Raw genomic sequence first — 24,089 nt, forward strand, 5'->3', positions numbered from 1 at the left:
TCTTTAGCTTTCCCAGTGCTCCTTAGCCTGTATTAGAAATACAGTTTCACAAATATCCACGTCTCAAAACATTTTTACATAAAACCCTTGCAATAACAGAAAACATGAGAAAGATGCCACTGCCAAAAAGTAGATGCCTCCCGCTCCCATTCCTCTTTTCAGCTTGTTAATGGCAGTCTTGCTTTCATCATTCCTGAACAGGAAAGGGTTTCTGCACAGCCCTCAGAGGTAAGATGTTTCTTAAAGGACTGGGTTTGTATATGGTACAGTTTATGTTCCTTCATTGCAGGGTTGTGGGGTTTGGGGTTGTTTTTTCTGTTTGTTTGTTTTAAAGCAAAGGCTTCAAGGGCTTCAAAGGCTTCCAGGGTCTGTGAGCACTGATGTTTGCTCTGCGGCAAGTGACCTGCCAGGTCAGGAGCGCTCCTCCAGCTGGAGAGGTGTGAGGTTAGAGATCAGACTGAACGCAGAGCCCAGTGCTTTCCAGTCAAAGTTCATTGCTAAATTTCTTCTGCTTTGAGATCTCTGCTATGCCACAGGAGGTTTTGATTTGGACATTCAAACACACACGAGGCTGCAACAGCAAAACTGCAGCTGAGACCAGCAGAAACGTCTGTTCTGGTTTTCCTGAGCAAGCTGTAGCAGCTCACAGCAAACTTGATGTTTAGCCCCTTCCACTAGGAGGTCAACACTTCTGCGAGAGCAAGATCCAGAGATAGAGGTCTGCAATAAAACCCAAGGCCAAACGATTTGTAGTTCTGGAGCAAAGCCAAAGTTGGTGTTTCACCAGGGCCAGTTCTTCCCATCATCTATTCCCTACCTGAAGGCATTAATACCCATTTTCTTGACCCTTTCCTGTACAGTAAGGACTCTTTTGCTCAATGGTTCATATCCAGACAGTGACAGAGACAACTAAAATGAGTCAACAGCCCTCTGAAGGCAAACAGGGCTCATGTCTCACCAGGTGCAGGTGAGATGTGGTGAGTCAGGCTGGAGGAATGAGCTCAAGCAGCAGCACCTGGCACGGCTGGTCCCTCTGGACCACCCCACTCCCAGCACAGTGGGTCACTGTGGTTAAGGCACTTGAGTTGCTTATCTGTCAAGTGTGTAAAAAAAATTTTTGCTGGAAGCTTGGCAAGCTTAAACAGGCTTCCAGTAACACTCTGAGGAAACTCACAGGATGTCATAACACAAAGTATTTACTGAAAATTATCTCGGCATTCAAATGTTCTTTGTGAATTTAGTTCAAGCTGTGTTGGATCCCATCTGCTTCAGACTTGTGGATCCAACCATAATCTCAAAGGAATGGAAGTGTTCACCCTATGTCACTTATCCCCCACGGGTCTCGCAGGGTCTTTCACAGGCTCCTGACACAGTTTTGAGGGAAACGGAACAATCTTTGTATAAATACAGCCACTCCTGAGCAAGGACTTATCACAAGAAGGTATACTAAGGGTGCCACATTTTGGCAGACTGGCAAAGGCATCTTGCTACAGAAGCCATGATACCTCCTGGGACATATTCTGAAGTGATATCAGTGGTACCATCAGCCTGACCCATATGCAAGCAGCCACCCTAGGTATCTGGGCCATGAACCAAAGGCAACTGGACACAGTGCTCACCATGCTCACCTCTGTAGTTACTGGCTGGAAATGGGTGTTCCTTAGCTATGTCAGCTCAATAGGCCAGACAAGTCTACCTGGACCTTTGGACTGGCACTGGAAGTTGGAAGGTTGGATTTATAATAAATTGGGTTACATATAAAAGGAGCATTCCTTTGAAAGCACAGAAATGCTCGAAGTATACATAAAGATCTCATTATTGCTGTTCAGTCTCCACAGATACCTATCTGAGCTGTAACTTCATCTGGTATACATCTGCAGAGCCCCACTAAACACTACCAAAAAAGTTTTAATTTAAACACAGAGACGAAGGATGCCCTCTCATCAGGAAACTCCAGTTTTAGGCAGGCACAAACAGACAGCGCAGAAATTTCCCAATTCATGTCAGGTCCAGATGTCCAGCTCTGGGGATGTCAAAACACCAGAGAAAAATAAAGATGAAAGTGAAACAAATGCAAGCTGTATTTCATTGAAATGGGAAACCACAAACCACTCTGTTCAATGGGAAGTCCAAACTTTGGGATTTTGTTTATTTTTAAGAAAAGAAAAAGACAGAATCCACAACCCTTCAATAGCCAATAACCTCACCAGGCTACTGGGGCTCTCCTCTAGGATGGGAGGGATTGAGGACCAAGACCAAGCTCAGATTGTGCAGTACCACAGGCAACTCCTCTGCATACCAAACACCAGTTCCTCTGGAGCTGCTCTCTCCCATTTAAGGTATTCCCCTACATATACATGTATACACGCTACTACTGTTCATTGAGGAGGCAGCCCCCCCAAGACAAAGGCAGTGATTTCTGAGACTCAGGCCTGGGTTTCCTGGGCAGTACCATCACCACAAAGCCTGTTTATGATCAGGAATACCAGCTAGGACCTGAAGAACTTCCATGAAAAACACTTTTGTTGAGCTCCACTTAGAAAAATTAAAAATACAAGTAAAACAGCAAGCTCCAGAGGGGTGAGGATTTTCTGAAGAAAAAAAATCCAGCAGAAAAACCTGCCACTTGCCTTCTACTCACTATAAGCACAAGAGGATACCAGGATCAGACTTTTTCATGCCAGTAGAGTTCCCCTGTCCAAATTCATCAGGGCAGCTCCAATGACTTCATCCCAGAGTGGTGCTACAAAGCCCTTATAGCTCCTGGTTAACTGCACTAGTAGGCTAGGTTTGTGGCCCTTTTGCATTAGCCCAAAAGCCCAAAACAGCTGGGAATTACCAATAAATTTGGCCTATGAACTCCAGCTGAATTACTGGTAATCCCTTACTCTCCCACTGACAGGAGGAACTTGGAAATTTTTAAAGTTCATCTCCTGTAGAGGCAATGGTCTCTTCTCCAGCAGAGGGGTCAGTGCTGGCCATGCATCCTGCAGGGAAACCTGCTTTGGTGCACAGTGAGGGCCCCCTCCTGGAGCTGCAGCTGAGAACCCCCAAACCAGCCTCTTCCTGCACATCACAGCCCATCTCAGAAATTACAGGCTGCTGCAAAGGAGCATTTCCACACTCTCCTCTATTTACTGCAGAAGGTAAAACCCCACTGATGTCCTAACCTGCCTGTTTTCCTTCCCTTCTTCCACTGCTGATTGTGGTTCCAGTAAGCATACCCTACCAGGGTGAGACTAAGCAGCTTCTGCAAGGGGCTTGCCCCACACTCATATTTGAGTTAGGGGACAGCCGCTGCATTCTTTGCCACCTTTCAGAAGACCCTGTGGACAAAGGGTCTGCTCCAACCTCCCTTTCATGCCACCCAACTCAGTATGAGCTGCTCCTTGTCCAACTGGTAAAATTCAGATCAGGATCTGGCCTTGCTGCAGAGGAATAGCCACAAGACCAAAAACCAATATTGAAAAACAAACTCCTGAACGAAGAGTCACAAGGCAACCCTAAACTTCTGTCTGAAAATATTTAGGTAGTATGTCTTGCTGAGCTGACACATCTGGTTTCCAGAAGGACTTCAGACAGGAGCTGTGCTGAACAAAATCTTTTCAGGATGCCCACGAAGAGAGGCAAATGGGGAGCCTGGGACACACTGCTACAGGCACAAAGCGAAGGGAGGTCATGGGGGCTTGGCCTGGCTCAGGAAGCTGAAGAGCTCCAAGGGAGCCATCCCCAAGGCTATCCCCACTCAGCACAGCTGTTGGACTTGGACATAACCTGAAGTAAAGTCCTCCGACCCTTGCAGGTACCAAGTACAGTAAGTGGGTGATCTGAAGGCTGTGTTAATATATTTCCCTTAATACACGACTAATAAGCCCATCTTTTAACAACTCAGAGGGGCGAACATTTACAAAATGCTATATTGTTGCAACTGGCCTATTTATGGTCCTGGTTCAACTAAAGAAGTCAAGCATGCTCCTTCCCTTGGCAGTGCATCCTTGCGTACACAACTCACTTTTAAGCAACTCTGCAACTGGATCTGAGCCTGATCTCTGGCTGGGGAAGGGATGTCTCAGCAGTAAAGCAGGCAGGAGCAGGCAGGAGCATGCCTGTGCTTTTCCAACTGGCAGTCAGTTTAAAACCTCCCAAAACATCCCAACCAGCAAACCAGTGAGCAGAGAGGAGAGGAGCTCCTGAGATGTACACTGTGCTCATTCCTAACACATTTCACCTTCCCATACAGGCAGAAAGCAGAATGCAAATTTTCAATAGGACACAAATATTTTTTCCTTGTTATACTAGGTGTGGCCTGGGAGCACCAACCAGGGAAAAGAAAAAAAAGAAAAAAAAGGTGGCTGGTACCTGCATCAACACAGCCCTTCTTGCACACTTCCCACTCAGACAGGCATTCCTTCTGCAAAAAGGGGAGAGGTGGGTAAGCAGGATGCATTTTGTCTCGCTTACCTAATGAAAAAATAGATCATAAGTTATGGCTGGTTTCCAGGCCCTCATTATTGTTCAAGTAGCATTAACAAAAGAGAAAGGGCAACACAGCACACACCCAGGGGACTTGGAAACACCCAGCTGTTCCCAAAATAGGAGCAGCTTGTTGGGTCACAGCTGGAGCATGGCTGGGACCCCCCTTCCCAGCACTCCGCTCTCCTGGGCAGCACTGCAAACAGCAGGTCAGGAGGTGCATTCCTCTGACAAAAATACTATGAGAAAAAAAATTGACAGAGCAGCAGCCCCAGTGCAGTCCCCTGCAGAAGCCACTTGGAGCTGCACTGGCTCCCTTCACCTCCATGACGGCATTGGGACTGATGGACCACTGGGAAAAGGGCTGCTTCTCACAACATGCTCAGAGTGCCTGGCACTGCCTGCAGCCCTTATGGGATGCTGCAGTGCTGAGAAATTGTACTGAGATTCTGGCTGCCTCAGAAAGAAGGGAGATACATAGCAGCCCTCATTGTAAAAAAGTTTAAAAATAAAAACCCCTTGAAATCAGCACAAAACCCGACAGCAGTCAGCTCATCACCATATGAACAGGTTTAGTGTTATAGCAGCCAGACAACTGGGTCCTCTGGGCTAGTGTCCTTCTGGTAACCCTGAGAAGTCATCGGTTCTTAATTACAAATCTGGGGGAACATCGGATATTAGTATTTGTACTGCCACGTTACATCTTGGCTCTGGCTAAAGCTTCCCTTGGCTCCCAAGGTGCTGGAAGACAAACATGTATTTTCTTTTAATTTCAAGATAGCTGAAAGCCATAGCCTGAGCAATGATGAGAACTGTATGAGATTAAGAATAAATGAATAAAATGTTCTTAAACAAACAAACTGAAAACCCCTGGCCTCAAATCCTAGACCAAGACCCTGGGGAGCTAGAGGGATGCAGCAGTGGTGGAAAGCATTGGGCCAGCAAACCCAGATCGATACCTACGGCTCCACAGCAGAGTGGATCCACTGCAGCAGCAGCAGCCCGCCTGTGAGACAGCCAACAGGGCTCAGGGCTTGAGCCTGTGTTTCGGGGTGTCAGGGTAGCAAGTTTTGGGTCTCAGCATGTCACATGATCCCAGTCAGACATGACAGTGAGTCTTCACTGAGATATTGCCCGTAGACCTTACAGAGGTCTTCTTCCACCCCAGGGTACACAGCCTCCCTAAAGACAGTCCCAGCTTCCCAGGTGTTGCCTGCAAGGCCACACAGCCCCATGTCAGCTGCTGCACAACCCCCACGTGCCCAAGAAGCCCATGCATACTTGCTTTGTATTTCTTGTAAGGCAGGTTGACTGTGTCTAGCCACAAGGCACAATGCAGACTTACTGCTTTGAGGTCTGGCAGATTTGGGTTACATCCAGTTAGCAAGCCCATTTTAAAAGCTGGCTAGCAGCAGTGACTCTTTGGCCAGAGCAGCGTGTCCTACAGGTTGCACTTGCAGCATGTGAAGGAGCCCTTTCCTTCATTCACTTCCCATTTCCTGCCCATTTGCTTCAGCAGCAAACTCCCTGTCCTCAGTCTGGGTGGGATATACAGAGAGGAAAGGAGCAATCCTTCTCCACTGTACTCCTCCACATCCCATCATACAGTAACAGGACTACAAGCCATTTCATCCCACCACTTCCAGGAAGGAGAAATCTTGAAACACAGCCCTCTGCTGAAAAGCAGCTTTTCCAGGGAAAAGCATGGAAAGAAAGAACACATGCAAGCAAGACTGAACACAGTTACCACAAGAAATCAATGCAATAGTGCAGGGGGCACTGCCCCCCTCAGTAAATGACATCCTCAGGCAACTTCACTCATTAAGAAGAGATCAGCTGCTGGAGCAGGTGGAGGAAGGAGATCTAGCAGAGTAACCCAAGGCTTCCTGCTCCAATTTTGTTATTGTAGGAGAAAAAGGGACAGGGGGGAACATGGAGAGGCTGCAGAACAACCAGGTAACTCTGAGGACACAGGGCCAGGCTCGACTCAGCCCCTCTGTCACATCACAGCACAGGCTGCATGCCCACCGTGGCCAGTTACCTGGCTCCAAAGTGGCTCCAGGAACAACCCTGGTGCTCCCTCTCCCTTACCATCGTGCAAGCAAAACCAAAGTTACATTGCTGCAGGCTGCAGCTAATGCAAGGAGCAGCTGAAATGGTCAGAGCTACATAGGCAGCCTCCCATCACCTGAAGTGCTATGGGGTGAACACAACCAACCCTCTTATCTTGGCTGTAAGCATCACAAATCTTCAAAGCCCTTCCCTGTGCAAGCCTTTTTTCACACTTCTGTCCCTACCTTGAGCTCAAATACAAGGTTTTTCAAGGAAAATGCAAACTAGTTTAGTCCAGCAGTTTGATGCCTCATCAATAGTTTTCCTGAACCGGCTCCTATTGAGCACCTCACAGCTGAAACCTGTCCGTGTCTGCAACCAAGCCCAAAACAGGACAGAAAAGTACCATGGGGGGAACCCACCATCTCTGGCCAAGATCTTTTGCACATCAGTTTCTCCTCCCGGCCTCTGCAGAGTTCCAGCCTTTCTGTTTTGTAAATACACACGCAGCGCCGGATGACTCAGCCCACTGCTTCCCTTCAGGATTTACAGCCAAGATACGGGCAGCAGTGCAGGGGAAGGTGGAGGGAGTGGTTTTACACCATGTGAAAACAATGTCATTTGTTTTGCTGGGCAGACTCTCACCCTCTGACATGAACACTCCCACCAGAAAAGCAAAGCCAAGCATGGGATCTGTGCGGCATCCCCCACAGGAGGCTGTGCAAGGCCCCTTGCAAGGTGCATCCTGCACAAAGCTACAGAAGACACATGGGATCCTGCCCAACCAAGTTCTCCAGCAGCTTTCCTCCAACACAGCTGTGGGCGTCAAAGACACTGACTCAACCTACTGTAATTTAAAACAAAACTAATCTCTTCAGTTAAAAAAAAGAATCAGTTATGCTGAAGACTTACTCCCTTTCCCTCTCCTCCTGAAAAGTCAGAGATTACTGAGCCTTTGGCCAAGAGCTGCTTTGCTAGAGGGATGGAAACCTTGACAGTGGTCACACTTAAGGAATAACAGATGTGTCTTTCCACAAGAAGCCCCTCCTGCCCAGCTGAACTCCAGTACGTGTAGGAGACGCCACGTGCCAGATCCTTTGGCGAGGAACATCCCAGTGACACTTCCAAACCTCTAAAAATGGAGGGCAGCCAAGGACGATTGACAGTGCAAACACTGTGCTTGGCTGAGTGGGAGGACAACCTGGCCAGCAGCTCTGCCCGCAAGCACCAGGGCTGGGAGCTCACCTTTCGCTCGTGGCAAAGGAACAGAAAATGGCCACTTGGAAGTGCCTGGGAAGCAACTGACCTGCCAAGCAAGACTTCACGTTGAACCAAATAAGTAAATAAATAAAACAGAAAGTGTTTTCCCTCCAGCCAAGCAGAACTGATGATGAAATCACCTTTCTGCATGACACATTTAGCGATGCTTCGAAGAAATCAGAGAGGCAGTAAATTCTTTAGCACTGAAAAGCCACTTTTCCCAGCCCTGACGGAGCACTCTCAACACTCAAGATCTTTCTCCATAGAATAGCTTAAGTGGCACAAATTCACAGATACCTGGAATGTGTCAAAAGTAGATCCAGCACGATGGGATGAGTGTTCATCCATGCAGCTGTGTCACACCTTATGGGAACACAGGTCCTGCTCCAGGAAGCCAAAACACCCTTGATTTATACACACTGTGCCTCTATGGAGAGGCATCATAAGATGGCTTACCCACTCTTTTGTTTAAAAGTTCCTCCTGTGTTATCAAAGGTATACCTAGCACAATCAGATGCTAGGACTGGATTAATGCATGCTCCATCCCAGATTTCCCACTGATCACAGAAATCCCTTCAAAGGGACTGTGCTGACAACTGAGAGGTTTCACTACACCCATGGTTGAGATTGGCAGGCACCTCTGGAGACCGCCTAATCCAAGGCCCTGCTTGGAGCAGTCAGGTGCAGCAGGTTACTCAGAGCAACCCATTCCAGTTTCTGGCACCCCTCAGAGGGAAAAAGCTTTTTCTCACATTAAAATGGAATTTTCCTGTATTCCAACTTGTGCCCTTTGCCTCTTGTCCTTTCACCAGATACTACTGAGAAAAGCCTGTCTGTCTTTACTCCTCCCAACCAGGTATTTATATGTATCAGTGAGATCCCCCTGAACTGACTCTTCTCCAGGCTGAACAGTCCCTGCCCTCTCAGCCCCCTCTCCTGTCACAGATGCTCTAATCCCTTCATCATCTGCATAGCCCTTTCCTGAAGACGCTCCAGTATTGTTCGCTTCTTCTGTGTGCCAGGGAGGCCAGCATTTGAGCCACCATTCCCCATGTGTCTCACCAGGGATGAATAAAGGGGAAAAACTACCTCCCTTGGCCTGTTGGCAACACTGGCTATCACAGCCCGGAGGCTATTGGCCTGTTGCCACCAGGGCACGTTGCTGGCTCATGTTCAACTTTATGTTGACCAGAATCCCGAAGTAGTTTTTTTGCAAAGCTGCTTTCCAGCTGGTTGGCCCCAGTATGTAGTGGTGCACAGGGTTACCCCTCCCAAGGGCAGGACTTCGCCCTTCTTTCTTGAAGTTCAGGAGATCTGTTGGGTCACTCCTCCAGGCTGATGAGGTCCTTCTTAAGAGCAGCACAGCCATCTGGGGTATCAACCACTCCTCCCAGTTTTGTGTTATCTACAAAACTGCTGAGGACATACTCTGCTTCCTCAGCTAGGTCATTAATGCAGATGTTGACAGTACTGGCCCCAGTATCAACCTCTGGGGCACACCACTGGTGAGTGGCCTCCAGCTGGATTTCGTATCACCAGTCACAACCTATTGAGCATGGCAGTTCAGCCAGTTTTCACCTCACCTCTCTGTCCACTTCTCTAGCTTGTGCTTCATCAGTTTGCCTGTGAAGATGTTATGGAAGAGTGTCAAAAGCCTAATGAAGTAAAGATAAACAATGTCGACCACTCTCCCCACAGCCACCTAGGCTTTTTACAAACATCAAGACTGGAAGATGATAGGGTGTAATAAATAAAGCCAACAATTTCCCAAGCTGTCTACTCATCAAAAACTAAACATAAGTAGTAAGGTGTGTTTGGGGTTCTTGTTAAGGTTATTCAGAGTGAACAACACTGCATAACTGTGGGTTGTTTGTGTTTCTGTTTTAGGACTAAAATACAGAGATAAGAATACTCATATCACCAGACAGAGAATCTGGTTCCCTCACCTGTATTTCTAGATGCCACCTTAAACCAACAGATGCAGTAGATAAATATCGTGTGGGCTCATTTTAACCAGCACTCACCTGCATTCAGTTTACAGCTAAAACATTGGCACTGTATCAAGTTGCATCACACCCTTTTGGCAGCATCTGAATGCCTCCCACTAGTGCATCACACATTTTCTTTCTTGGCCTTTCTTTTCATAGGGTTAGAACATCATCTTGTTCAGAAATTTTGTATAGTGCATACCAAAATCATACAAATAGGTTGGTTGTCACTGCTTTGTTAAAATCTTGGGTGAGATCCAAAGAAGCTCTGGCCTTTTGCAGCCTGAATTTCATCCCAAGAGAACAATTCACTCTACATTAAAGAAACCTTTGAGTTTCACTAATGGACAGGGTTGCTACAAGGAGACTGGCCTGTTCCAACCAGAGAGAGGAAATATACCTGGAGATCCCTTACTATACTGGGAGCTCACACAATCTTTATTCCATTGTAAAAGCCACACACAAGCAGCTCCTGGCCACAAGTAAGAGCAGCTTTGGACAGATAGGATGCATACTCAGAACTCTCACAAAATTGCTAAATACAGCTCTCATAGCCTTCAACTGTTCCCTGCAGGTGCGGGCCCCTCCACACACACCCTGAAGGCAGGAATTCAGGTACAGTACAAACCACAACCTTTTTCTTTTTTCAGCCTGAAAATCCAGCCAGTTTTTTTACTTATCTACAAGCTCACCCCCTCGAACCATAACACCAACCTGGGCACATATTTGAGCTGGACAAGGCTGTTCCTGTGGCTGAGTACCACCGCTGCATCCTAAGCCAGAAAACATCCAGTTTTTCATCCAGAGAGAGACTTAAGACTGGGGCAAACATATTTATTTTCAATTTACAGCAAACTAAATAGTTGCTTGACAGCAGTCAAACAAAATACTTCATATAAACTTCTCCATGTTGTGGGTGGGAAGGGAACTGAGAAAAGCAAGTCAGAATAGTTTACTCAGGGTAAAAAAAAACATACGCAAAAAACCAAACCAAAAACACTGACAGAAATTGCATTCGCTGGAGCAAAGTAATCTTGACAGAAGTCTTCTGTCTGCTTCTCCTTGTTTAACCCAGTCTGCTAGAGCTAGAGGCTAATTTCCTTGAAGTCAATGGGAGACTTTCCTCAACATAGGGAGAATTTGCTCCTCAGATTGAAATAACACAAATTATGGATACAATCAGGCCAAAAATCTAATTTAAGAACAGTGTTTTTAGGTTGAATATCGTATTTCAAATATAGGCATTAACAGCATGAGGGCCTTGGAGGGCTTGGACAGCTCCAGCCAACAGGCAAAGCCTAAGAGGTGCTGTGGAAACAGGGACAGTAAATTCCCAGAATGAGTTTATTTGTTGGCAAAGTCAGAGAAATTCCCTTCTGATTTATTTCTACTTTGAAAGAGACATTCAACAGCTTTCCAGCATTAAGACATTTTCACACTTAAGTCCAAAAAGGGCTTAGAGCTACTTATGCCCTGTTACTGTACATCTCCACAACAGCGCAGAGCCTTGGCAGGCTTCTCAACCAGCTGGTGAGCCTCAAATCCGCCAAAATGTGAGGAATAAAATATTTTTCCTCCCAAATTTCTGAGCAGCTGTTTCTCAGGAAAGACATTGGCCAACTTTCAATGGATCTGCATAGTTGCAGGGCAGGAAGTAGACGCAATCACTTTAACGTCGTTTGTAAAGCCAAGGGTGTCTTCACCTCTCTAGCACCATTTTAAGAGTGATTATTCCATAATACAGAAAATATTTCTGACTTAAGCTGAACAGGCTTACTAGAAATACAGAAGAAATATCTAAGGAACTGAAGATAAATCTGCTGTCTTCATCTCATAGCCCCCTCCATATCCTTTCCATGAGTTCACTTTGGGAAACATCAAGGTTATTTCAGGGACCCAGAAACCTTCCAAATGAGGTATGCCATAGAGCTAATGAGACCCCTGTGCTCCTCTTTTCCCTGCCTTTGGCTACATAGTTTCAGCCCTCCCTAGCACTTGTGATGGTATCCATCACACCCTGCATAGAGCCATTTCAAGTCCAATGCAGTTGGAGAGATATGCAGCAACAAAAGGGTTGGTTTTGTTTTCTTTCTTTTCCCCTGCTAGGTTGGCCAGGTGAATTGTCTTGGAGAGTAGGTTGACTGTCAGAGCAGGCATAGAGCAAGCAGAAGTGCCTGGATAGGGTAAGAGCTAAGGGCACACATGGCAGCTCCCTTTCCCAGTGAGTGCAAGGTGTTTAGCAACTCAGGTCCTCTCCTGTGATGACACCCTTAGACCTCACACTCACTTCACCCACTCTCTTCAGACTCTCACTGGACTGGAAACTGTCAGAAGTCAGACTATCCCATCCCTTTTTCTCTCATTACTCTCTCCCCAACTCTGGCATCTCTGTTATTTCAAAGCCACCCATACACTCACTTCATGTAGCAGCTCCATCCACTAACAGTTAACAGCTGACATTTTCTCTAACTTGTTGATTCAGAGGCATGTTTTCCTACACATGAACACTCCAGAACATCATACCTATTTCATGCAGGGAAGAGTCTCCCTTGAAGCCCATTGCTTCCCACCAAAAGATCCCTTTTAGTTGATATGAGGCTGATACTCATCACTAAAATGCACCTTCAGTAAGTCACAGTGCAGTACCCTGATCACTATCTCAGCATCCAAGGTACCCAGAGCATGACCTTCTCCCTGAAACCTTACATGCTTTCCCTCTCTGCCCCCACCATCCTCACTTACAAACCAGAAAAAAACACATCCACACCCCAGAAACCCCCAAGAACCTTGTCCTGGCTCTCAAATCAGCAGCAAGGATGCTTGGCTGGATTCTCAGGGCCAAAGTGGGGCTGCTCTAAGTTGTGATGAACCCAAGCAGCTCTTCTAGTGGCGTGCCTCTGCGGCATGGTATTTCTGTCAGTGCTGCCTGTTCTCTGACACTAGCCAGAGCATACACATACCTGTCCAGGACTATGAGAGAGTGGCAGCAATGCAATTCTGACGATTCAGTCATCTCTCGATACCTCAATACTGGCAGTCCTTCAGTAATATCAGCTGGAGTGTGCTCACACCAAACAGCATACTCTGGTGTCTTCTGTACAGCTGTCAGGTTAATGATGCTTTATTTTCAGGAACAAGAGACTGCTGCTACTGCCAAGCCCCATCACAACAGAAAACCAAGCGCAGGACCTTCCTAGGTGACTCAGCTGCACACCCTGCTCCTGGACACCTCACACAGCTACAGGGGCTTTTCTGCTGCTCTGCATCCCTTCCCCACCACATCGCCTGTCTCATGGGACCACAGCCATGCCATAAGACGGCTAGAAGGTCTTAGTGTTGCAAAAGTGCCCAATCATGATACAATGCAGCCAGAGTCTCCACACCCTGGGCACAGGGGACACCTCTACCCTATAGTGCCAGGTACAGCCCCTTCAAGTCGGCAGCTGGGGGTTTGGGAAGGAAATCCCAACCTGGGCAGGGGCTTTCCACGACCACTGTACCCCTACCTGGAGGGATGAGCAGGTAACATGTAGTTGGGAAACGCTCAGATGGAAAAAACAGGGATAAATTTCACCCCGAACAAGTACAAGATGTTCACCACAGGCTCTTGCTGTTTGCCATCTTCTACAGATCTTTTAGATTCAAACCCCAAATCGGTTTCAGGTTAGCTGAAACCCTATTTATTTCTGCTGGATTTGGATCAGGCCCCTTCTAGGTAAGAAGACCCAGCAGTTAATGGAAACTCAGAACACATGGAGCTTCCACTCCTATTAGCAGGTCTCTCCGAGAGGACACGATTTTCCATCCATGCATTAAGTCAGTCCAATACTGACATCAGCTTATTTCCATTGATCCTGATTACATAATAGTGATTTAATTCTCTAGAGAATTGAATTTTCCATATGTTTGGATCTTTTGCAGTTGCTACATAATTTTTTTGTTCCCTGCTGGATTTATTATTTATTATCTCTTTGTCTTAAAGATTACGGTCTTCACCACAAGCAGAGATTTCTACAGACTTGCTTTTGTTTTCTGATACAATGTTTATCACATCAACTTCCCTCCATGACAATACTGCAGTATCGGACATACCTACAGCTTTGAGGATTGCCACCAATTCTGGCCTGAAGTTCCATTTTGTTTCAACGTATATTAAGAGTGGTTAGTAACTGTTATGGCACCCAAGTTTTCAGGTACATATACCACTATTCATAATTCATAAACATCAACTTTATGAGATCTGGAAGCTGTGCAAAAAACCCAACTGGTTGTGAAGGTTATAGTTTTATAGCTGTAGATTAATATTCTCACTGCATGTCTCCACTCAGTAGAGTGGCCTGTTTCTGTAAAGAGATAGAAGTAGCACAAGCTCCCAGTGGCTTCACTCGGACATCACTCAGAACACCTCTGGCCATTCCCTGGATGACTGGAGCCCACATTTCTAATCTCTTTGCTAACATACACATTACCAGTGTTACTCGCAAGACAATGTTTTCCCTTTAACATTCATGCGGCACCACTGGGTAAAGCCATTAATTTTCACAACGTTGCTTTAGAGTGCATAGCACTGCATTTACTCAAGACAGGAGTAAACTGAAGCACGTGAATATCAGAAGCACCACCAGAAGCTAGGTGTACAGCCATACTGCCATGCTACGTACTGCTGGGTGTTTACTTGGGATTAGCCAGAACTGTGATGCATTTTCAGTCCATCAGCCTCTCATTTGCTTATGTGTCATGGTTAGTTTAATTCTGTCTTAATTTCCATTGACACAATGAAACAATCCCCTTCACATCCCTGCAATATCCCTTCTTTTCATTCCTAGCTTCATTGAACTTATTTTCCACCTTTATCCAAGAAATCCTGCAAGCCTCTACCAGAGTCGGTGGAGCTATTCACATACTTGAAGTAAGCAGAAGTACTTCAGCACTTCTGTAGATTACGGTTTAAAAGACCAATTACAACGTTGATCCCATCTGAGAATAGTAGTCAGAGAACAGGCTAAATTCACCTGATTTCTTTCTTCCTATCCCCCTTCCCTATCTTATTTACATTCATACCTACCTCCCAAATTTCAGGAGTCCAGGCGTAGGCAATGAGTACAGAGCAAGGCTCAGATTTCTTGGTAAATCAGCACTTTGTTCAGCAGGAATAGAAAAGCTGCCCTCATAAGTAACATGAGAAAGTTGTAGGAAAAGCTACAATGTCCACAACTGCATGAACAGCATCCAGCCCCTGGCACAAAGGGGTGGAGACTAGAAGCAGAAGAGCACGAGTGATATCTGCGCATGGCTTGCACAGCCTGGAGAAAAGAAGGTCTGGGGGCTAAGAGCACCCCTCCAAAAGCTACGAGGACACAAACAAGAAGACCCAGCTCTCCAGAGAGGTACATGGTGGGAGAACAAGTAGTAGATGTAAACAGAAACAGGGAGGTGCCAACTAGATACGTGGGGAAAAAGATTTCTCCATGAAAATTTGTTGTGGCAGCTGTGTTCTTGGAAGTTTTCAAGACCTGACAGGGCAAATCCCCAGGCAACCTGGTCCAAGCTCAGCATTGGCCCTGCGCTGAGCAGGAGACTGGGGTGGAGAATTGTCAAGTCCCTTGGGGGTCGAATAGCAAAGCCTTATAAAAAATACATTCAAAACTATACTACTGAAGAGATTGGGATTTAGGGGAAATACATAATCTAAAAAAGGATTCTCAGGCTGAAGTACTCTTCTCTGTGGCAGGGGAAGCACTGCCACAGTAAGATCATTTAAAAAAAATTAATGCAATCATCTGCTCCTCAAGCCTTCATGGAAAGAACCTCCCTTCCTTCTCTGCAGGACTTTGAAAGTGGTGGTAGTTCCTGGAAATGCATCAGCAGAACAAACCGTGCTAATGATACGTACAAAGAGAAGTTGAAAGAGGAAGAGAAGGACTGTTGTCACCTGGGAGCTCTCAGCACACTCTGCTGTAGGATGGACAGCAGGTGCCATCTCTCTCCCACAGACCCCCAGGGTGAAATCACCTGTGACCCCACTCCTTTCTCCTCAAGGAAGGGATGCAATCCATCAGCCCTGCTCCACACCAGCAAGAGGTCAGTCCCTCACCTGCACACCCTGCCAGAGGCAGGCAGGGCTGCCCTAGCCACCTCCCCACCAACTCCAGCAAGCTCAGAGAGCCCTTCTAGCTGCAGCATGGGTAGTCCCTGCTACCTGCAGGCCAGCTCAGTGCCCAGTGAGGACCTTGCTTCTCTCCACTTCCTGTCTGCAAGCCTTGAGCTTCTGAATCATCTCCAAGCACAACCTCTGCACATGCATGACCCTGACCAACTGCAGAGTGACTTTACAGGAGGACAGCACCTGCCTGCCGAGCACAGGTCGGCTGTGACACTTGTGAGAGCCAGGACAGTTACAACCATCCCTGCAGGTTTTTAAAAACAAGACACATAGACATGGTGCTTAGGGACATGGTTTAGTGGCAGCCTTGGTAGCGTTACGCTAACAGTTGGAATCACAGAATCATTTAGAATGCAAAAGACCCTTAAGATCATCAAGTCCATGACAGCATGCAATATAGGTAGCTGCATCCTCACAATTCTCGTATCACAGCCCTGGCTGGCCTTTGGCATCAGTGAAAATAGCATTTTTTTGCCATGCCAAGAAAGGAAGTTATCTTACCCTTCTATTGTATACATCCAATACTAATAATTCACAGCCCTTATACGTCATACCCCTGAGAGTAAAGATACCTCCCAGACCATCAAATAATCCCCAAAAGAACAGAGGCAAGTCACCTCACTGAGAATATACCACATTTAAATGGAAAGAACACCAGGAGATGCACACTTTCTGGAACATGAGATAAACTAGATGATCTAAAGGATCTTTTCCCTCTCTAATTTCATCATGTCTATCTTGGGCCACCTAATCAAACTATTCTTTTGTAAGAAATTCAGTGACCAGAGAAGGATACAACTCAGACCAAGGAAGTCCCTCCTGCTGACAGGCACCTCTGAAGGGCCTGCACATCCTCAACATCCCAAGTGAGCCCACTTGACAGTGCATGACTGTGCAATGGACTGGCCCCTCTCCCCAGCACACTGCTCCGGCTCCCATTGCCGCCCAGCCTGTCAGCAAGGCAAACCAGCAGAAAAATAACCTGCTGAAAAGCTAGTAGCCGTCTGCTGGTAGAGTGAGAAGGAGAGTAAATGCCAGAGATGGTGCAGGTGAGGTCATGGGATTCCTTCTCAGCACGAATAAGCTGTTAGATAGCAGGAGACTTTACAAAGCAACTGTGCCAAAGAAGCCTCCATTGCCTACGGCATGCAGCCACCAAAATGAATGAAGAAACCTCCTCTGAAGTGTTCTCCAGGTAGATACCCATTTGTTCCTAGCCTATAGAGGACAGTAGCACAGGACAAAATGTAGGTCAGTGGCTGGATGTAGAATAAAGCTGCAGAAATAACGAACACCAGTGACACTTTCCTTTCATACTGGGAATTGCCAACAGCTTGCTGTGTTGAGCCAGATGCATTTCACCACATCCCCAGGATCCTGGCCATGCAGCATGCCAACCAAATCGCACAGCTCACTCTATGCATGTGTGCTGTGGCAGTCACAGAGGCCCAGGCTGGGTCCAGCTGTGTTTATTCGGTCAGCTGCAGCACCACAAAACACAGCTGCATTGATCTGGGTCTGGACACCTGGCTCCAGATAAACACAGTTCAGTAGCAAGAAGTTGGCCATCCCTGCTCCATCCAACCAGAGCCGAGCCTGTGACGGAGCAGGGTTTGACCACATCTGCCTCCTCATCCAGAGGGCTGCAAGCAGTGATGAAGGGGACGCATCCAGTCAGGGTGAAGAGGAGGCAGCATACATGGGTTATGCAGCCTGACTCAAGGTCAGGAGACCCCAATTTTCATCCCGGCCCCACTTCTGGCTTGGGCTGTGTTTCAGGAAGTCTTTCCCCTTCCTGGTCTGTCCACATTGCTTGCTATTCCTATCTCAACAGGAGTGATCTTCCCCCACTCCCAGTCCCTTTCTGGCTTCAGGAAAACTCTTGGCAACCAACATCAGAAGTGTTTTTTCTCTTTTCAGAAAAGCCTCCACACTTCATTTCAGATGTTATGGTTTTCATTTTCACATAATATACACTATGACTGATGTGTCAAAGGCATCATAGCCTAAATCTTTGGGTTTTATTTCTAAACTCACTATAAAGAATTGTTCCCTGCTACTGACTGAGTCATCTCCTCTAGATCAAAGCTTCTCCTGCTCAAATTGAAACAAAACAGTTTGGCATTTGACTCTTTCATCTAGAAGCCAGCTCTCTCTGTGCTAAGCAGCAGCTCCCTTTACATATTCAGAATTGAATATTTTACTTCCTTCTGTCTGTACTATGGCATAACAGGCCTGCATGGTTGGGAATAACAGACAAAAAGTAAATGTATGAACAAGGGAAGGCAATTGTACAATCAAGGGCTGAAAGAAAATTTGAAATTCCAACCCAGAATCTGGGATTGCCAAACACTCTCATGAGCACCATTTCATCAGCAGCTGAAAAGGCTTCAGCCCAAAGCATCAGAGAAGTTGAGGATGTCAGACCGATGGGGTCTGTGCTGCAGTGCAGGCTCCACCATCAGCTCCAGAGCCCTCAACACCAGAGGCCCTCAGCCCTTGTGAGGTCTCCACAAATGATTTGGCTGCAATTTCATAAAGCGTGTCTCCAGTGTGGTAGATCATCCTCATCTTTCAGGGTCCAAATAATTATGTCTGGAGCAAGGGTCAGCTGCATCTGTGCTATTAGCATCCGGAAACATTAGCATTTCTGTTTAGCTAAGGAGTTGCCAGCTCTACATTCCTCCTCTATCACAAGTCAGCTTTTGTTATGTTAAATGTAGATTTCCTGGCATGTCAAACGCATCTTTATCAATTGTGCCAGAATTATGGTTAAGTAACGTATCAATAAAAATGGGTGAAACTTGCAGTAAGCCTAACATGAGTCTTAGACCCAGTCTGATCCTTGTGGTCAGCCCATTGACTATGCTGGACTAACACTAGAAATAAATTTGGCCCTTCCCACCTCCTGTAAACACAGGCCAACAGACACTCATGTTTATCAGGAAAAACAAGAACATATGCTGAAAACAGAGCATTTCCAACAAAAACCTCAGGCCAGCTTGGGAACAAAAGCAAACTGCAGAGATTTTGTAGCTGATCAGGAGTGTTAGTGTGAGGTTGTCTGACTGAAGTTAAACTTCATAAGAATACTTTAAAAAAAAGCATTGGAGTATCTTTCAGGTCTATATATTTTTTTAATGGAGACACCAAGCAACCAACTGATATAAGAATATGTGATCTGGAAGTGGTACACAACAGTACACAGTTCTTATCCTGGTTTTGGAGTAACACTAGTTTCAAAACGACAGCAAACAGCCTATGCTAACTGCAAGGATATTCCATTTTATTACATGCACAGCACTAATTGGACACCCTATGTATGATCTTCAAGCGCTCTCACACAAGTACTGTTCTTTCTGCTCAACACCTGGCTGTGTTCATGTTGGTTCCCACAGCTTTGATATTCCTGTGGGATTTGTAACTGAGCACCGCAAGAATAAAAGACTCACCATAGCTGAAATATCAGCACCAAATGAAAAAATACCCAGCACATAACCTTAGGGGGATGTCATTATCTAAGCCAAAAAAATTTGAAGGAAATCTGATGTAGCCAGTCCAAAGAAACATGAACATGAAATCCTGTGCTGTTTGATACAGAATGTCAGCCAGAGTCAAGCCTTGCCTCTGGTGCTGTGCATAGGTTGGGCTGGGCTCCCGGGCGGTGTGGACGCCCGGCTGCCGGGTGTACCTGTACTCCCTTCCTACAGCACCCCAGGGTTTTCAGCTTCAGCACTGCCCAAAGCTTGCTGCATTCATTTCTAAGCAGCATAATAAAGCTGTCATTGCTCTTTTGGTTTAAGAGCTACAGTGAACTATCAGAATTAAAAATAAATCATTCTGTTTTGGGGAATGCTGAGTCTCCTGGGTCTAGAAAGCATTTGTTTCTTCTCAGCCAGACGTGGGAATTCAGTCTTCAGGATAACATACAAGAATTTTGATTGCCATTTTACTTCCCCCCCACCCTGCTAACTCCCACTTGAATTTCTAGAAATAGACCTCTTCTACACTCAGAGAGCATCTGCTTCAACAACCTGATCCGAAAACTATGTGCACTGAAGTTAACTAGTGCAGGGTGCTAACACACACAGGCTTGAAGCAACTACATCCTTGCCCAGGTCTGTTCTGCTTCATATATTGCTGGTTTACGCTGGCTCAGTATAAGCCAACGTAACCCATTTAAATAGAGTTGATTGGTATTTTGGCATATATAGGTTATTAAATCAAGAGCTCGCTGAGCTGAAAGTGTGACTAGCTACCACGATCCAAGCACTCCAATGACAGAGCACAATAACACGTCTCAACAGCTGCGGATCAGGATCAGAGACAGAATTACAACTCAATATCCCAGAAATCAAGAGTGTAGGTTAGCGTAATGAATGCACTTCACCAGTTTTGTAAATCAGTCTTGCAGTTTCCTAGAACATGCCTTAGAGTTCACATGGACTCAGATATAAGCCAAGCCACACTTGCAAGCACTGATATGTTTCTGACACACTTTAATCAGTTAAAGGGTCCCTCAGTATTGAATTAGGACAACCAGCAGCAAACAAGCCAATAATTCCTTTCAGCACCTGAAAAGCAACCTAACTTCCAAGAATTATCACCTCACTTGGGGAACAATTTCAAAGCTGTAGCTACAGCACATTAAACTGACATGGCACCTAGGCAACTAGATCTCATCAGCTAGCGTCATTCTTTAGAGAAAGCTGAAAGACGCTGTACATGGATACATACGTATCCTATAATATGACTGTAAGAGACAAAGTGGGATAAAGTTGAAGCTGTAATAAGAACTTGTGTTTATATAAACAATACCATGCTTAGGAGTAAATCATTGACAAGTGTTGCCTTGCTAAATGCCAACTTCTGTTTTCTATCAGTAAGAAGAAACACAACCTTTTGGTTTTGTATTAAGGCGAGTGCATCTCCGCTGTAAACCTCAGAATATTTGTGTTGCTCCTTATCCCATACAGCCCTGGCCCTGCGACAAGACAGGTCCTTGTTAGCAGAAAAGGGATTATATTATTAACTATTCATAACACTGAGGAATTAAGTTGTAGGCTGAATTGAGTAACAGTTGATTACGACCATCACGAGAAGTTAGTACTCACATTTTCCTACAGCTTTCTCAAAGACCAGCCAAAGGAGGTATCACTGGATGAATTGGTGGGGTGAAGAAGGCAGAGCACACAAGAATTTGCTCTGCAGAGATGACTTGTTCCAGAGGTTCCACAGCACATAGGCTGAGCACCAACAGCTGCATTTGGCTCTGACAGTGCTGCTCAGGAAAGCAAGACAGAAGTAAGTGGGGAGCATAAATACTGAGGTAGGAGAAAACCAAAGACACCCAAGACAGTCGCACATGCATTTCACTAGTGACTTTGCACTGCTCTGGGGTACCCGTGACCATCTTTCAACAAGACACATGAGGTTGCTGAACTCTGAAAGTCCCTGCAGCCCCAGTGCTGGCTACACTTACAGCCCCAGGCACCAAGTGCAACATGCCCCCGATGAGGCAAACCACCCACACAGCCTGAAAGAATTCAGAAGAAAAAGCACGTAGCCACCATGCTGCCCAGCAGACTCAAGAGCCCTGCAGCAGCAGATGGTGGAGCAAGAGCCACCCTGCTCAGTGTGCAGCCAGCTCTTCTGTGGCCTCAGGCTTGGGGAGGACTGCTGCTGGACCACAGACAGCAGCCAGGCTTGCCTGCCTTTGCATCACACCCCTACTTGAACCTAGTTCACGTGATTTCACAAACTGCTCATCTTTTAGCAAAAAGAGCTGCCTTCACCCATGTGCACACATACTGAATTCCTAACAGGGACCAAAAAGCTGTCTGCGGTTAGATGAGATGGATGCATGTCCCATCCCTCAGCCCAGCTAACTACAGCAAGGTAAAGATACCTCAGTTGCTTTGCAGATTGAGCCCAATTAGTCTAAGCAGTCCTCTTCTCAAGTGGGGCTTTATCATACTTCAGCAGCTGTCAAGATCAGGCAATCCTATAGCAGATGTGGAACCATACATTACAATCCCAGCTCTTTGCCCAATTCTGTATACCCCAGGGCAATGGAGAGGTCTGAAGAGTACAACAATAAAAATAGCAGTCGTTCCCACCATTCAAGACTACATGGCATATTTTTAGAGACTGCAATAAAATACAAAAGATCCTTGAAGACACTGTATTTAAACAAAGGAGGCAGACGATGCTCGCCAGCCAAGCAGCAGGGGTGAAGGTGCTGATGGGCTGGGTGGATGGGGCAGACAGCCTCCAGTAGTCACAAGCCGCTGCAGAAGTCAGGGCTTGCCAGCTCTCTGCTTTTAAAAGCAGCCCCAATTTCTACATTTGTGATATTTTGCTACCATAAGTGGTAGCTGCTCCGACTGCGTACCAGTTTCCAGCAGACACCAAAGAGCATCTCTGCATTAGTACCGATTTCAGCGCATTCACTGTGGGACCATCAGAAGTGGGAGCTGTTTGGCACTGGGACTGACTGGACACACGCACTGGCTTATTCCACAGAAACAACAAATTGGCAGCGCTACTGGAAGGCTGTGGGGCTGCAGCTGGCTCAGTTGAATTCCTCAGAAGAAAGCTCCACGTTTCACATGGACTTTCAGCTAAAGCCACTAAGTGACATCGCAAAACCTTGTGCAACCCATGTTCTCTGTGAGCCAGCTCTTTCTTCCTAAGCCTTAATAGTTGTCATACTTTGTAGTGATAAATAGCAATGATGAGATCCACAGAGTAACTTTGGATCAGAGATTTCTGTGCAGATACCTTATCTCAGCTCACAGGAGCCTGCACACATGCTTCCCCTCACCACCTGCCTGAGCTGGCTGCCTTGGAGCACACGCAAGCTCTGGGAGGGAGATCCCTTCCTTGCAGCAGCCCAAGACATGCTCCCCATCTAACTCAGTCCAAGAGGGAAGGGCTCAAGCCACAACTGGAGCATGAACTGCAAAAATCTCCTGGCTCAGACCCACCTCTTTCAAAGCACTGCTGCCAAAGCGTTATGCAAACTTCTTCAAAAAGCATCCCAACTGCTTCACTGGCCACCTCTACACCCCAAACTCAGTGCTGACTCTAGACAGCCTAGATGCATTATTTATTAGCAAAAGTGAGAGTCTAAAGGTACTTTAAGAAATCCAGTCTTCCAAGTCACAAAAACAAGTGAAAAACGCATGCACCACTCTGGTGCTTGGGGCGGCTACTGCTCCTGGTTATCTCAAGAGGAGATTCCTACACTCAGAAATAAGAAGCCCACAGGCTGAACTGCCAGCTAAGGCTCGTGGATCCCTATTTCCCAGGTTTTTTCTGAGCCTTGCACTACACTTTTATCCTAAGCAAATCCAAAGGGGAAAAAAAGAAAAAGAAAAGACATCAGAAAAAGCTTTTTGTAAGACAGAACACAGTCCACCCAAGGGGGGAAAATACTGGCTTTTATTAAATTGCAAGTGGCCAAGTCCATATGTTATGTGGGAGTTTCAGTCTGATCTCATAATTCTGAGGTATTTACTTCCAGACAGAGCTGTTTATAACGGAGGACAATGTTGCCATACACCAAACCATCCTCAGACGTGCTTTCCATGGACTTTTGCCCACAAAGAAGGCAATAGGTCAGCAGGGGAAAATAGAAAAAAGTATTTTAGTGAGTCCTGACCCTCGTCCTTTGAGCTTTAGACCAAACCAGTACACTTCCCAGGCCTCCCCTCTGCTACGCTGCAGGCCCTGCGCTGCCACAACTGACCTCCGCTGCTGCACTCCAGCCTGCACAGGCACAGGCACGAGTAAGCCAAACCCTCCCTGCCAGCAGGAATTACCATGCTCATGCCTCTCTTAGCAACAGCTGCTCTCATGCCCATCCTGGCCCACCAGCCGCAAGTTTAACCGCTCTTGGTGGGTTTGGACCCAGTTTGTTCCCCCTCTCAGCTGCGGCCGGAGCAGTAAGCCAGATTCGGACCTAATGCTCAGCCCCACAGGAGGGGCACATGTGGGCACAGTGCCAGCCCTGCTTCGCTGCAGCTTCTCAAAGTGCTCAGCTTTTGTGGCCACGCTTAGCAACTTGTGTTTGTTTTGGAGTTTTTTTCCTCCTAAAGCTCTGCTCCTTGGATTCAAGTAATTTATTTTTTTTTTAATAAGAACTTTGG

At 46.4% G+C, this 24,089-nt stretch overlaps 1 protein-coding gene across 6 annotated transcripts in view; it reads right to left on the minus strand.

Moving 5' to 3' along the window:
* Nucleotides 1-24,089, minus strand: part of AFAP1L2 (actin filament associated protein 1 like 2) — a 72,350-nt gene that overhangs the window by 42,183 nt on the left and 6,078 nt on the right. The window contains exon 1 of one of the 6 annotated variants that reach the window (XM_075108022.1): nucleotides 21,051-21,069. The exons of the other annotated variants lie outside the window; for them this stretch is intronic. The gene's annotated coding sequence lies outside the window, so the exon portion shown is untranslated. Of the gene's footprint in view, nucleotides 1-21,050; nucleotides 21,070-24,089 lie in introns of those variants that run through there. 6 annotated transcript variants of the gene reach the window in all.

The sequence above is a fragment of the Phalacrocorax aristotelis genome, chromosome 12 (assembly GCF_949628215.1).
Source record: "Phalacrocorax aristotelis chromosome 12, bGulAri2.1, whole genome shotgun sequence".
NCBI classification, from domain to species: Eukaryota; Metazoa; Chordata; class Aves; order Suliformes; family Phalacrocoracidae; genus Phalacrocorax; species Phalacrocorax aristotelis.